This window comes from Micropterus salmoides, unplaced genomic scaffold (assembly GCF_014851395.1).
Source record: "Micropterus salmoides isolate LMB-PRFRI ecotype aquatic unplaced genomic scaffold, ASM1485139v1 Ms_hic_scaffold_8, whole genome shotgun sequence".
Lineage (NCBI taxonomy): Eukaryota > Metazoa > Chordata > Actinopteri > Centrarchiformes > Centrarchidae > Micropterus > Micropterus salmoides.
In genome coordinates, this window is record NW_024044570.1 from 209,440 (window position 1) to 224,951 (window position 15,512).

General features: G+C 42.1%; 1 protein-coding gene across 1 annotated transcript in view; it reads right to left on the minus strand.

Moving 5' to 3' along the window:
• Window positions 1-15,512, minus strand: part of LOC119893037 (RNA-binding Raly-like protein) — a gene marked incomplete in the record, with an annotated part of 233,791 nt that overhangs the window by 121,021 nt on the left and 97,258 nt on the right.

Consider the following 15,512-nt stretch of genomic DNA (forward strand, 5'->3'; position numbering starts at 1 on the left):
AAATTGAACAATGTTACTCTCAAACAAAACAACAAAGAACACATGTATTCACATTTACACAACTTTTAGAACTATATTAATATAAAGGGGGAAAATCACCTATGACTAGATTTACCACCCGGCTACATACTCCCCTGCAATATAGTCAACGTCCTCGGTGACTACAAACCATGAGCAGACTCAAATGCTCCCTGCAACGCCTTCTCAAAGAGAGCAGCACCCAGGCTTGTCAAAACCTGGGAAACCATGTCTGTGCTGACGGAGACAGCATTACAGGCTGACTTTGGCAAGTGAAATGGGTTTGAATGAGACCCAGCCGTTGCCCGTTTGCTTTTTCTTATGGCAGGTTTAGGTGCAGAGGCTTTATTTCCTGTCCCATCAGCTGTGTATGTTAGTGCATGCCTGTTTCTGTTTCTTGTCATGGGCAAGTCGGTGTCACTAACATCTGGATGCACATCACTATTTACACATTCAGCCTCTGTGTCACAATTTCTCATATCTGCACAATGTTCATCAGGTTCTTCGCTATCAATCTGATCTGTGGATGTCACAGATAAACCAACGCCTTCTGCCACCTGGGGCAGATTAGCGGTTTGCACAGACTGGGGAGGAAGGACTTCCTCAACGACAACAAAATCAGGTCCTGATGACTCTGGCATGTCCATAACTACAGGCTGAGGCTGCATACTGCTCTGTAGCCTAGTTTTAGTTCTGGGTTTGGGAACAGGTTTTGCACAAGGTCGCAACTCCGACCTATGGACTCTCTTACTGGGACCTCCTTCCAAAGGTTCAACAGTGTGCGTGGTACCATAAATGTCAGTAACCTTGTAGACTGTGGGACTCCATGCGTCTTGAATCTTATGTCTACCTAAAGGTCTATGGCGTAGGAAAACCAACTGACCGATGTCTACAGTTGGACAATACACCTTCTCATTTTGCAGTACAATTCTTTCAGCGGCTTTCTGCTCTGAGTACTCTCGGGCCCTCAAATGTGCCTGCCTGAGTCTTTCCTGATGAACAGACAACCAGTCCTGCTTTCTGTCTGAGACACACTCACGCCCTAGTAGCGCATCTATGGGGAGATGCGGCTGTACCCCAAAAAGCAGATAATAGGGCGAGTACCCTGTGGAGGAATGGGGAGTGACATTATAGGCATACACTAGTTCAGGAAGATGCTCTGTCCAACGCCTTTTTTTCTCTGGTGGAAGTGTCCTCAACAAATCATGTAGTGTTCGATTGTATCTTTCACACTGAGCGTTTCCTTGTGGCCTGTAAGGAGTTGTCCGTGTCTTTTTAACCCCATAGAGTTTGCACAGCTCTGCTATAACTTCACTCTCGAAATTTCGGCCTTGGTCAGAGTGCAGCCTCTCAGGGACCCCATATTTCATGAACCACTCCCTGAGCAAAACTTTAGCTGTAGTGTCGGCTTTTTGGTCTTTGGTAGGATATGCTTGCGTGAACTTTGTAAACACATCAGTAACAACGAGGACATTTTCACGCCCGTCTGAGGCTGGCTCCAACACTGTAAAATCAACAGCTACCACTTCCAGTGGCCGAGAAGCCAGGAATGCTTGAACTGGAGCTTGGATTTTTGGTTGAGGCATCTTGGTCAAGATGCAGCGCTCACAGTTTTTAACCCAGTTTTCAACATCCTCACATAACCCTACCCAAAAACACCTCCCTCTTAGCAGGTTTATAGTACGCTCTATTCCCTGATGTCCCATGTTATTGTGGACACTCTCTAAGACTTGGTCCTTTAAACAACCAGGTACCAGCAACTGCCATACTTCATCATGACGTGGGTCTTTGATAACCCTGTACAACAACCCTTCCCTTTGCTGTATGCCGCTCCACTGTTTTAGCAGTCTTTTCACTTGGCTAGAGAGGGCTGCTCTCTCTCTGGGGCTTGGCCTCCTCCCCCGATCCCAAAATGTCACTGGTCTGAAAACCTAATAGCTCCTCCCTGGTATAACCGGGAAGCGTGGGGGTGTTACCTTGTCCAGCCGTTATCTCGCCGGAACCAGACTCCACAGCACGGATCTGTCTCACTTTGCAACACTCAAGACCTTTAGTGACAAGACCAGCATCCAGAACAGTCCCTCGTTCAATCAGGTTACAGACAGAGATGCAATTGTCAAAGTCTGAGTCAGTGTCAGTTTCAGGCTCCCCTGCAAACTCCTGCCTAGAGAGTGCATCTGCTGCGGCATTGCTACAACCAGGACGGTACTTAACCTCAAACTCAAAAACAGACAACTGTGCTACCCACCTCTGCTCTACAGCACCTAACTTAGCTGTCTTGAGGTGGCACAGGGGATTATTGTCAGTCAGGACAACAAACTTTGAACCCAGTAAGTAACCCCTGAATTTTTCAGCAACAGCCCATTTCAAGGCAAGCAACTCCAACTTCATACTACTGTAATTTCGGTCATTCTTCTCAGCATGGCGTAGTCTGCGGCTAGCATATGCAATGACTCGTTTGGTGTCACACTGTTGCTGATACAGTACAGCGCCTAATCCATGCAGACTGGCATCTGTCTCAACTATAAAGGGCTGTGTGAAATCGGCAAATCCCAAAACTGGGGCTGAGGTAAGTTTTCCCTTTAACTGTTCAAAAGAAGAGTCACACTCGGGTGTCCACATATCACAAAACTGGTGACCTACTTTTCCTGTTTTCTTCACACCTGAGCATTTGTTGACCAGGTCGTGCAGTGGCCCGGCCACCTGTGAGAAGCCTTGAATGAACCGCCTGTAGTAGCTACAGAAACCCAAGAATGACTGTAGCTCTTTAACAGTGGTTGGGACTTTCCAGTTCTTAACAGCAGAGACCTTGGAGGGGTCAGTCCCCACACCTTCTGCTGACACCTGATGGCCCAAAAACTTCACTGATTGCTGTAGAAAAGCACACTTCTGTAACTTCACCTTAAGGCCTGTCTCTGCCAGTCTCTTGAGCACAGTCTCCAGTCTCTCCAGATGCTGCTCAAATGTCTCTGAAAACACCAAGATGTCATCTAGGTAAACAAGGAGTATCTGAAAAATTAGATCACTCATTGTAACTTGCATAAGCCTCTGGAACGTAGCTGGTCCATTGCAAACACCAAAGGGCATTCTCACATACTCATATAAGCCAAACGGTGTAGTGAACGCTGTCTTGTCCCTATCTCTTTCATGCATTGCCACCTGGTGATACCCACTCGCCAGATCTATGGTTGAGAAGAACTTGGCCCCCCTCAATGCATCAAAACTCTCATCAATCCTTGGAAGGGGAAAAGCATCTCGTCTCGTCTTTGAGTTAAGTTTCCGATAATCGACACATAGCCTCAGACTACCATCCGCCTTCCTCACCAGCACTATCGGCGAAGCGTAAGCACTTGAGCTTTCTTTGATGACTCCTCTTTTCAAAAGCTTGCCAATATGCTCCCTGACTTCACTGTACTGTGTGGGGGGATCCTTCTGTATGGCTGTGTCACAGGTACATCATCGGTAAGATGGATCTCATGTTGTACTTTATCAGTGTAACCTAGATCTTCATCTTCTGTAGCAAACACAAAAGAGTACTTCTCCAGCAACAAGGCCAGCTGTGCTTGTTGTTCTGGGCTACCACAAACATCAAGCTTGTCTAAGATGGACTGTACGTCGGTAGGCATGTCAGGGTGTCTGTCTACACTCACTTGTTCAGTATCTGCTGAGATCCTCTGGAACTGTACCTCACAAAGCTCATCACTCTTCACACTGTCCACATGCGTCAAAACTCCTAACCTAGTCCTTGGCCTTAACCAGATATCTTCATCGGACATGTTCATGACTTGGACTGGGAAAATGTGACTCTCTGTTGAAACCAAGGTAGGCACAACAACCAAACCTCCAGGCAAGGGGGCATTTACAGGCTCCAGCAGCAGTAACGGGCCATTTTCACCCACAGTCCTAAGTCCCCTAGCCATGACTGTAGCAGCAGATGCAGCGGGTACATGGACTACATCCTTACCAGCTACTCTAGCAAAAGAGAGCCTGTCTGTCACATTTGCTGTATGAAGATGATGAAAAGCTTCCCTCCAACGTGAGTCAAGTCTACCCTGCAGTGTGGTGTCAAACTCAGTGTGTATGAGCTCTCTGCATTTTTTAACAATATTCATCCCTATGAGGCCTGGCACAGAGGACGAATGTGCAGAATCCTTGACTATAAGGAAACCTCGCTCAGGGATAGTCAGACCCATGGCCTCTACGTCAAGCTCCACATAGCCCATATAAGGTATGTCTAACCCATTGGCTGCAGTGATCTTTAACCACTCAAATGCAGGATGGATGTCTTCATCTTTTACTGACAAGTGTTCCCTGAAAAAACTCTCAGAAATTGTGCTGACCTGGCTACCAGTGTCAAGTAGGCAAGATACTGTAACCCCCTGGAGTTTTACCTCAACAGTCTTGCATTCTCCAACTGCACGCTCTAAGATTTTACTTCTGTCTGGTGTCTCTTTTGATGAGCCAATTGTTTCCCCTCGAGTTGTTTGGCTCATGACAACCGAGGGTGCAAGTTTTCCTGTGCTACTGAAGAAACAGGGCCAAATTCTGGGCCCCTCTTAGCCTGCGTGCACTTCCTAGCAATGTGACCAACACCCCTACACTTGAAACAGATAGGCTGGCCATCTGGTGTGAACTTTGGCTGTGATCTGGTCCGGGGGTTAGGCTCTGGGAATGTCGGTTGAGTGCCACGTCTACTCAGTTCGCTTACAGTGCTAACTAGCTGAGCGAGTGTTTTGCCTAACTCTGCTAGCTGTTTTTCCTGAAGGGCTACTGCTCTCTGAACATCATCTAACACAGTACACCGGTCATCGTTTGTTTGGATAGCTGAACACTGGTTTGCTAAAACCTCTGACTCAACTTGGTTGCTCCTTACAACTCTGGGACGGTGGGACCTGCTGTCCTCCATTTCCCACATGAGGGCTTCGTTCCTCACGTCTAGAAGGCTGGATTCTGGTTTGTCCCTAACCACTCTTCGGAGTTCACGTCGGAGTACTGCATCCCTTAAACCTTCAATGAATTGATCCCTTAGAACAGTTTTCTCGTTAGGTATTACATTTGTGGACTGTTTTACTACTGAGCTCAAGATCTGGGACAGTGCATGTGAGTAGTCACGGAGGTCTTCCCCTTCTGCTTGTTTACGGTTGTAAAAGGTCTGCAAAAGCTGTGTAGTGCTGCGTTTTTCCCCAAATGCATTTCTCAGGTAAGAGTATAAATCACTGGGCCTCACTGACTGACCACTCATGCACAGTCTCACCTCTTCTAATGCAGGACCACGTAACAGAGATAGTATGTAGTCACACTGCTCTTCTGATGTCTGCTCTCTGGACCGTAACACTCTTTCAACCTCTTCAATAAACTCTTCCACAGATCTACCATCTGTGCCACCCCCCCCACTAAATGCTTGGATCTGGCGTTCTCTTGGGACATAGATGTATGAACGGGTGGGTGCACTGTTACCACTTGCCCTCTGAGCCCTTGCTTCATCATTTAACCTGGTAAGCTCATCTCGCAATCTGGTTAGCTCTTGCATCTGAATCTGTATCTCTTCCATAGCGTCTCTACTTGTACCCATTGCCCCACCTGAGACAGGGTTTAACTCGCCATCATTATCGCCCACTATTGCATCATCGTCAGGTTCACTGGACATAATGAAATGTTGTCAGTCCAATGTGAATATTTAGTCCAAAATGTGTGTTAAGGATACGTGAAAACAGTCTATAACTTGGAGCCCGGCTGACTCTTGCTTTTCGCTGGTGAAGTTCGTGCTGAACTCCTCTGTGCAGGTATGGATGAGTCGTGTTCACCATGGAATGCCTCAGCTCATATTCCGCTGGTCACCACCTTCACAGCAGGCTGGCCTCTCAGCTCCAACACCCACGGATCACACCTGAAATCTTCACCACTGCCGTATTTCTCAAATAAAAACTAAAAATCAAGCCACTCTGTTGCCAAATGCAAAAAGTTTGTTCTAGCTACACCCCACTCCTGGTACCAAAATTGTGTAGCCCGTGGAATTAGATGCCACACAGGACACAATTACTTCAGGGGTTCCTGTAGCTCCAGGTTTATTCCTGACCACATGTACAGTTCAATTTACAGAGTGGTATGCTACTGGGTCGTTCCCGTAACAGCTCAAATACTGGATTTTGTAACAGTCTCTAACACCCAAATGTTGGAATGAATGAAGAGGCAAAATAAAAATAAAATGCAGAGAAATAAAATTAAAAAAAACACAATACAAAATACGGCAGTGGGCTATGACCATCGACAGAAAACATAAAATAAATCATGTTAACAACCATAAACCCACTTATATCAACATCAGTGTATAATATGTACAACTGTAAATGACACACTTCACCAAGTTCCACCAAACCCACGTGGAACTTCCCGGAGATCGCACAACTCAACGTACTTTCAACGTCAATTACCTTCAAACAGAGTTACACTTTATGTAAAACCTGCAACAGTTTCCGAGTACCAAAATACAATATCAGGGTCTGACTGAATGCATGTTAGCATTACCATGAAATTTAATACACAATGGTCGACGATTGGCGCCCAAAATCCCAGCATACAATTCCAGTAGTGCCTAAATCAAACTGTCTAGTTAAAATATTGACAGGTGATTACATTTTATACACTTGTACATGAATATTTTACAAGACATGCATGCATTTACCTACTATTCTACACAACGAAGTCTCCGCACCAATCCCTTGTACGTCCATCGCACATTAACAGGAAGAAAGACCATGATGCACTTGGCGGAACAACAACAATACTACTCAATGCTGCCGCCTTGTGACCAAAGTCTGCCATCACATGTACGACTGTGGAAATCCACTTACAATCTACTTCACACTTACTTTACATTGAACAATGTTACTCTCAAACAAAACAACAAAGAACACATGTATTCACATTTACACAACTTTTAGAACTATATTAATATAAAGGGGGAAAATCACCTATGACTAGATTTACCACCCGGCTACAGTTTCATGCTGGCAATTCCTTTATTCTTGGCAATAGCTCCTCAATGTACGTACATGGAGACCTTGTGTTCATACAGCCAATCTTACACAACACACAAACCTCATTTTGACAAGTTTCACTGTTTACAGAGACAGAAGAAGTCATTAGAAGTTGCAACTTTCTCATGCTGTGCACCATTAACATGGAACTCCTTGCAAAGGACCCTCCATCTGGAGGTACTGGTACCTCTTGGGAAGTTCATCATCATTGGTTTTTAAAGATTAATGTAGCTGTTTTTAAATAAGCAGGCATTACATTCATGCATTTTAACTGCTCATTGAAGTTTTAATGTACTGCTTTTATAGTGGGTTGCTACGGTTCTTTTGTGTATAGGTAAAAGGGAAAATGTTATTGATTGTATTGTGTTGTTTTATGTTTGTGTCCCTTTCTTAATTGGCCAGGGTGCACTTGAAAAAGAGATTTTATCTCAATGGATCTTTTCTCCTGGTTAAATAAAATGAAAAAATATTTAGTTGAATTTAGGGAAAACACTTGAAGCCTTTGTTGTGTTGAGCTTTTTTAAATTGCTTACTTTGCTCACTGCAAACAGCTGAAAGTCTGGAAAGTGTGACAATAAACCTGATTTGTACTGGGGGTTGAATAATTTAGATTGCAACTGTAAAACACGTGTCACATTTCTAACCCTTGCATGAGAGAGAAGATAAACTGATCTGCAAGTTTGCAACATTTGTGAAACGTGAGACTTCCACCATTTGCTAATGTAAATTGGTTTAGTGAAGCCGCCCTGTGAATGAACTAAATCCAACACTGTATGTGTGTGGCAAAACAATGCAGACTAGTAAAAATAGATTTCACCTGGTTTGTGAAGTACTGAAGTTAACACAGTTGTGAAGAGATAATACAGTAGAAGTTTAGCTGCTTTTACAGCTGCGCCACAGAATCTGCTCATCTACTCTGCTGTTCTCATCTTCCAGGGACTGAATGACACACCTGCTGCAACATCGGCAGCCTGCACTCCACTTCAGTTCAGAGATAAATATCTTTAAAACTGGAGAAGTAAAACCAAAACTCTCTGCATGGACAGTCACAAGAGGTAAATGAGAAACAATTTTTTGGAGGGGAATTTGAGTGAACTGACCCTTTAAATAAACAATCTTTTAGGTTAATATTTTTAAATAGAAGTTAAATCACGATTTAATTCAGAGTCGGTTCAGTTTAAGACTTCTTCACAGCGGCCTTTTTCTAAACAACAGTGAGAAAATAAATGTGATGTTTGCCTCCAGAATTCAGGAAGCTTTGATTGGCTGTTTATAAATTGACCTGAGTCAGAGGGAGGGGAGACTCAATTAAATGATTTCATTTTAATTAAAGCTGTCCTATCTAATTAAGATATGATGAGGAGGAGAGCCGGGGCGTCTCATGGGCTTCTTAATTTATCTTGGCGATAACCTCCGTCAACAGCTGGCTAACAGCCTCCCAGCATGCATTTCAATGAGGGTTTATGCACCAGACCACAGGGTCAGTGCAGGTCTGAATAAAGCTTTAAGATATTTATATTACAGTATTTCAGCATTTGCATGGATTTTATTATTTAATCTACAATGACCACACAACATAAATACATATTTGACATCTTTGACATATTCCTAAAATGCGTTCTTAATTTCATGCCTATGTTCTCTGTTGTTTTGTAGTTTGTTTGATTTTGAATGTTTACACTGTATTACAGTATAATCTACTTAATATACTGTTTGACAGGATTTTTTTTTCTTTACTGGTTGTTAACAGGAAACGATACAAGAAACATGTCAATCAAACTGACATCATGTTCTTAAACACACCGTTTGAACTTAAAGGTTCAGTGTGTAAGATTTAGTGGCATCTAGTGGTGAGGGTTGTGAATTGCAACCATCTGTCCAGTCTACCACTGCCCCCTAACCTTTCAAAGAGCACAAGACAGCTACGGTGGCTGACACAGCACAAAAGGTGTCTCTTCTGAGACAGCAGAGAGTGGCCAGTCAGGAAATGAGGTTTCTTCAGGTGTATTTATTAAGAAATTATATTAACTGAATTATTCAGTAAAACCACATGTTATTGTGACCTGGCCACTGACGTACAACATGGAAAATGTGACCCAAGAGTGTGAAACACTGTCGCTGTTTCTGCACCCCAGTCCATTATAAACCACACATTAGATAAAGTTTAGACAAACATTAACAAGGGAAACCCGTTCATTTTCTCTGTGATTATGGACCCTCGCCAAAACTGCCCGCCAACAATAATATCTGGCCCGCTGCCAGATTATGGTGCTGAAATAGATCTCATTCATGGCAGTAACAGTTACTCACATAATCACTTTTATGGTTTAGCCTACAAAATAAAAGCGCGAGAAGCTTGTTTACTGTAATTCAGTATTTGGAGTTGAACTGAGCTTTTACTTTGAAAAATTCTGAACGACATTAAGTCTGTAGCTGCTTGACACACATCTGAAAGAGCCGTCAGAAGACGTGATTCCCCTAAATGTCCTCTGCCTGGAGACACTGAGGAAATGAAAAATCGTCTGTAGGTTGATGGATGCGAATCAAACACCGAAACAAAAACAGTGCAGCACGTGCCGTGATCTGAGAAACACTCGCTGCAGAATCCATTTGTTGATGAGAGGAAAAAAAGGTCTCGTGTAGTGAGTCCTGCACCTTACCAACTGAGCTAATCAAACAACATGTTGACGTGAGTCAATATTACGTCTTATTCAATTCAATTTTATTTATATAGCGCCAAATCACAACAACAGTTATCTCACAGCGCTTTTCATAAAAGAGCAGACCGTAGACCGTACTCTATGATGCTATTTACAGAAGCCCAGCAGTTCCCACCAAGAGCAGCACTAGGAGACAGAGGCAAGGAAAAGGAAAGAGGAACAGAGAGAAAGAGAGAGAGGGGAGGGAGGCAGCTATACACAATATCCACAGAGAGGTACAGACAGTAAAGGTGATGTTGCTATAGAATAAATGAAAAATGGTACAGATATTTATAGTAGTCTTAATGGTAACAATCGTAATGTTAATGATTATAATAACAATAATAACAAAAGGACTAGCAACAATAGTCGTTGCAGCAGAGGGTGTCGAGCAGGAACACGGGGGCAGCAGGTGACCCGCAACCACAGATCCAGACTCCACAGCTCCAGAGCCAGAAACACCTGCAGGAAGTGATAGGAGGAGAGAGGAGAGGGACGAGAAAGCACAAGACTACCAGAAAGGGGAGAAGTTGTGTTAGTAACATGCAATAATGGGATGAGGTTGCATACAGAGGGAGAGAAAGTAGAGGAGAGAGGAGCTCAGTGCATCATGGGAAATCCCCCGGCAGTCTAGGCCTATAGCAGCATAACTAAGGGATGGTTCAGGACTCACCTGAGCCAGCCCTAACTACAAGCTTTATCAAAGAGGAAAGTCTTAAGCCTACTCTTAAATGTGGAGATGGTGTCTGCCTCCTGAACCCAAACTGGAACCTGGTTCCACAGGAGAGGAGCTTGATAGCTGAACGCTCTGGCTCCTAGTCTACTTTTGGAGACTCTAGGAACCACAAGTAACCCTGCATTCTGGGAGCGCAGTGCTCTGGTGGGGTAGTAAGGTACTATGAGCTCTTTAAGATAAGATGGTGCCTGACCATTAAGAGCTTTGTAGGTAAGAAGAATGATTTTAAATTCTATTCTGGATTTTACTGGAAGCCAATGCAGAGAAGCTAAAACAGGAGAAATGTGATCTCTTTTCCTGGTTCCTGTCAGAACACGTGCTGCAGCATTCTGGATCAGCTGAAGAGTCTTAATGGACTTTTTCGAGCAGCCTGATAATAAGGAATTGCAGTAATCCAGCCTAGAAGTAACAAATGCACGGACTAGTTTTTCTGCATCATTTTTAGACAGGATGTTCCTGATTTTGCAATATTACGTAGGTGAAAAAAGGCTGTCCTTGAAATTTGCTTAATGTGAGACTTAAACGACATGTCCTGATCAAAGATAACTCCAAGATTCCTCACAGTGGTGCTGGAGGCCAGGGCGATGCCATCAAGGGAAACTATATGTTTAGATAATGCGTCACGGAGGTGCTTAGGCCCCAGAACAATAACTTCAGTTTTATCTGAGTTTAACATTACAAAATTACAGGTCATCCAGGTTTTAACATCCTGAAGGCACATTTTAAGTTTAGCTAACTGATGAGTTTCATCTGGCTTGATCAATAGATATAACTGAGTATCATCTGCATAACAATGAAAGCTTATCAATATTCTTATATTCTGCTCCACCATCTAATGGTTGAAAATATTGCTCCAATGCAAAACTTATTTGCAGACCCCTGCAGTATATTATTACTACTTCTTCTTCTTCTAACATACCTATAGTGATGAGTGTCTGCACTGCTTGAATTCTACCAGAAGTAGAACAAGAACAACTTAGTGAGGAAACGCGTTCTGTAGCACTGTTTGTCCGTTTTCAGCTACTGTAGAAACATGACGATGCAACGTGGCGACGTCTGTGGAAGCGGGTGCCCACAGTTATGTATATATAAATGGCTCATTCTGTGGTAATAAAAATATAACTTTTTATTATGTAAGGTCTTTACACACCACTGAAAACATAGTTATGGATCTTATATTACATTTCTGTCAATAGATCCTCGAAATATTACGCACTGAACCTTTAAAAAATACATTTTCCAAGTTAAAAATCCTGTTTTCCTGTGTTCTTTGTTTATATATCTCGTAGTATGCTAAAATTAATTATGCAATTTATTAAATGTGTGAGAAATTTTTCACATTTTAAATGTGCGTAATCAGCACTGACAATTAACCTAGATCAAAGTTTAATCTAATGTAATATGGGGATAGTGTTTGCATGGGTGAATAAACTAAAGAAATGAATATATACTACATTAACTGACAGGATGATGTGCCAGAAGCTCACTGCGTTTCTGTGAAGAGTCCAAGGACCGAGGAACCATCCACCCGCAGTGTGATGAAGGGGTATTCTGCTTTTTCTACACAAAGCAGTTTGTTTTAATCCGACTGTCACTGTCCCAGCTGCTAATCCCATCCGCTTAATGGAGGTTTATAGGGGTTTTCATTCACTCACACACACACAGAAATATGCAGAATAATCACACCTGCTTAAAAGCTCACACACACACACACACACACACACACACGGAAGGTCTGTCATAGAAGATAAAGTGACCATAAAAACACAAAATTACATCTATTGATTTTGACTTTACGACTTTAGATGTGAATAAACAAAACGTACAGGGTATTAAGCAGTAGTGGAATGTAACATTACTAAAGCACTGTGCTTATTTAGAAATTGCAGGTACTTGTACTTTGAGTATTTCCATGTTTTATTATTATATATATTATATTCTAGGAAATACTGTACTTTAAAATCCACTACATTTCTTTAAAAGCTACAGTTGCTTTACTGAGTTTTACAATTAAAACACAAAACCAGTCATAAATTTACAAAATGTGATGCATCGATGTTAGAGCTGCTTTTTACTGTTGTAGCTGCTCGAGGTGAAGCTACAGTTTTAATTACTTCACATACCGTCAGCTAGTTTTAACTACTTTATATGTTCCTACAGTGAGCTTTGGAGGGACTGATAACAACTAGACATCAACGAAACGTGATGAAGGGTCCCAACCAAATAGTGTAGCTGTCCAGCCCGTTCTCATTTCAGCTTCGAATCCCTTCTACCATGTGAAGTTGTTAAGATACGTAATGTTACCAATGTGACTTAGGCCTGTGTCACGTAATGTAGACTTCCAAACCTAACCAAGTAGTTTTGGTGCCTAAACATCAACAACAACGACAAACTGCAACCGTTTCACAACATTAACCACATTTAAAAAAGGTTTTATATGAACCCTGAAGCCAATGGCCACCTTGTGCACCTTCTAGATATATATAACAATAATGTATAACACTCACAGGGACCATTTTTCTGTCTTGAATACTTTTGATATACACTTTTTTGATATACTTACTTTCTTAAGTGCGGTTTAAATGTCAGAGAAGCAATTTTACATTGTTCCATTTTTACTACTGCATTAAAAGACTACAGGAAAGTTTCAACAAAAGCTTAATTCTGTTCTATTAAAATTTTATATTTACAGAAGCAACAATAAATGTTGTTATATGTATGTATATAATGTGTTATATGTTTTAATGTCTGAAAACTTGTTAATAGTGCTGCTGCCTGTCTTGGCCAGGACACTCTTGGAAAGAGATTTTTAATCTCAATGAGTTTTCTTTCTGGCTAAATAAAGAACAAAACACAAACAAATGTTCACTTCAGGAACAGAGAGAACCTGCAGCCAGTTTCTGTTTCTGTCTGAAAAGTCAAACGCTTGCAAACCAGCTTTGTTTCCTGAGCGCTTCATGTGGTTCACCACGGATCAAAGCTTCATATCCTAATTAGTGACTTCACCAACATAAATAATAATTTTCCAAAATGCAGCTCAGCCACATGTGAAGACACATTTGTGGAAGGACATTCTGTGGATTTCAGGTTCAAACTTCAGCTACATGCTTAAAAAAAATGCAAAAATGAAATGAAAGAGTGAAGCACCACCTGGAGGACATCAGGCACACTGCACCAACAATCTATCAATCAAATCAAAGGTTTCAAATAGAAGCCTTTCAAAACTTTTATGTTTTACACTTTTATATGTTATATCCGCCTCTTATGAGGAAAATAACATTTTCAGGATCTTTCAAAGTCTAATGTAAAATTTTGTCACGTTTTGTGGTGAAGACAGATTTAAATCAACATCATGTTTTATTCCTGATCTGTCAAGAAAACTGATACGTTTCACATCCTGTAGCGCCACCTGCAGGTCAAAATGTGGATGTCAATGCTAATGACATCTCAGTCAGCCTCAGCCGTTCGTGTTTATTGCTAGCACATTTTAGCATACTTTTGTCTCCTTTTTTTATTGTACTAGTTTGTGATGTGGTAAATAGATTCAAACATCAGTTTAGAGAAGTTGTTAATGTTGGGTTTTAACTGTTGACTCAAGTTGATCAATCAGTTTTGGGGTTGTAATTTGTGGTTTACAAAATATCACGGTCATCTCATTATATATATATATTTATTTTACTGACTGTTTATAAGCTGTTTATCTAGCATATCTATTTATGCGCACTACCTGTCTAACATTCTGTCACGCTAAACTAAGATGGTCAGGAAGAATGCTAACGTTAGCATTTAGCTCAAAGCACTGCCGTGCCTCTGTGCAGCCTCAAGCCGGTGTAACACCAAAATCTGTGAACTATCAGATTCCGTGACTACACCCAAACGACGATGTTTTCCTAACCATAACCAAGTACTTTGGTGCCAAAACCCAACCAAACTGCAACCGCTTCACATCGTCAACAAAGCCTCTGGCGCCTAACTTCCCATTTGGGTCACAGAATCTGATAGGTCACACATTCTGGTGTCACACCGGTTTTACACACAATGCAGATATTAAATTCCCATTGGGTTAATCTGTGATTTTTACCGCTGGACTACTCTCACGAGTGTACCAGAAGTAAAAAGTTAATTAAATAAAGCAGTTAACTCTGAGCTAGAAAGAGGTAGGTAGAAAGAGTAAAACATGGGATCCATTTCAATGCATTCAAAATCACCACTTGTGTCTTTTATTTGCTCAGACTCAGATTTAGAAGCGAATCCTGTATGAGATTATAGCGTGTGTTCACACTCTGCCATTATCATACTTTATATATGAGTTTATATGAGCGAAGGTTTGGACTTGTATCAGCTGAAGGGTGCTTTCAGGGTCTTTCTAACTTTTCCTCTGGGATCCTGCGGCTCTTTTTCTGGTGGGGGGATAATCCGGGCGTGGCTATCAGCAGATATGGCTGCCCTGTCATTTTGGAGTCACACCACATCATCCTGTAAGGCAGCAGGTTTAGAGTTAAAAAAATCTAAAAAATCACTGGGACTTTATAGTTGCTGTAATTGGAGCAGAAGTCACATTCCTGAGCCGGAGAGCGAATTTGAAATAGTCGCCTTTGTTGCACGGATGATGATTAAAAGACGCCACAGGCCAGCTGACTTCTTCTAATTTGAGAGTCTATTTCTGGGGATGCTGATGGATGAAAAAGAGAAATTGTGTTCTCCAGATGTGGGAGCTGCCCTCCTCCTCCCACCTCCAAAATATCTGAATGGGAGGAGGGGGAGGTTGTGAGTGAGTGGAGGAGAAATTTGGCAAGTGCCCTTGAAAAGAAACAGAAGAGAAGCGGAGGAGAAACGCAGCTGATCACCAGACTGCTGAGAGTTCATCAGGATGAGGATGAAGACTGTTGGGGTCGTTGTGTTGGTGCTGTGTCTTCATCAGGAGGCCTTGTCTTCTGCTCAGGTGCGTACAGGTGACGCTAACAACAGTGACGGTGATCTGACGGCAATATTCTGACTCACAATATGTTAAATATGGTAGAT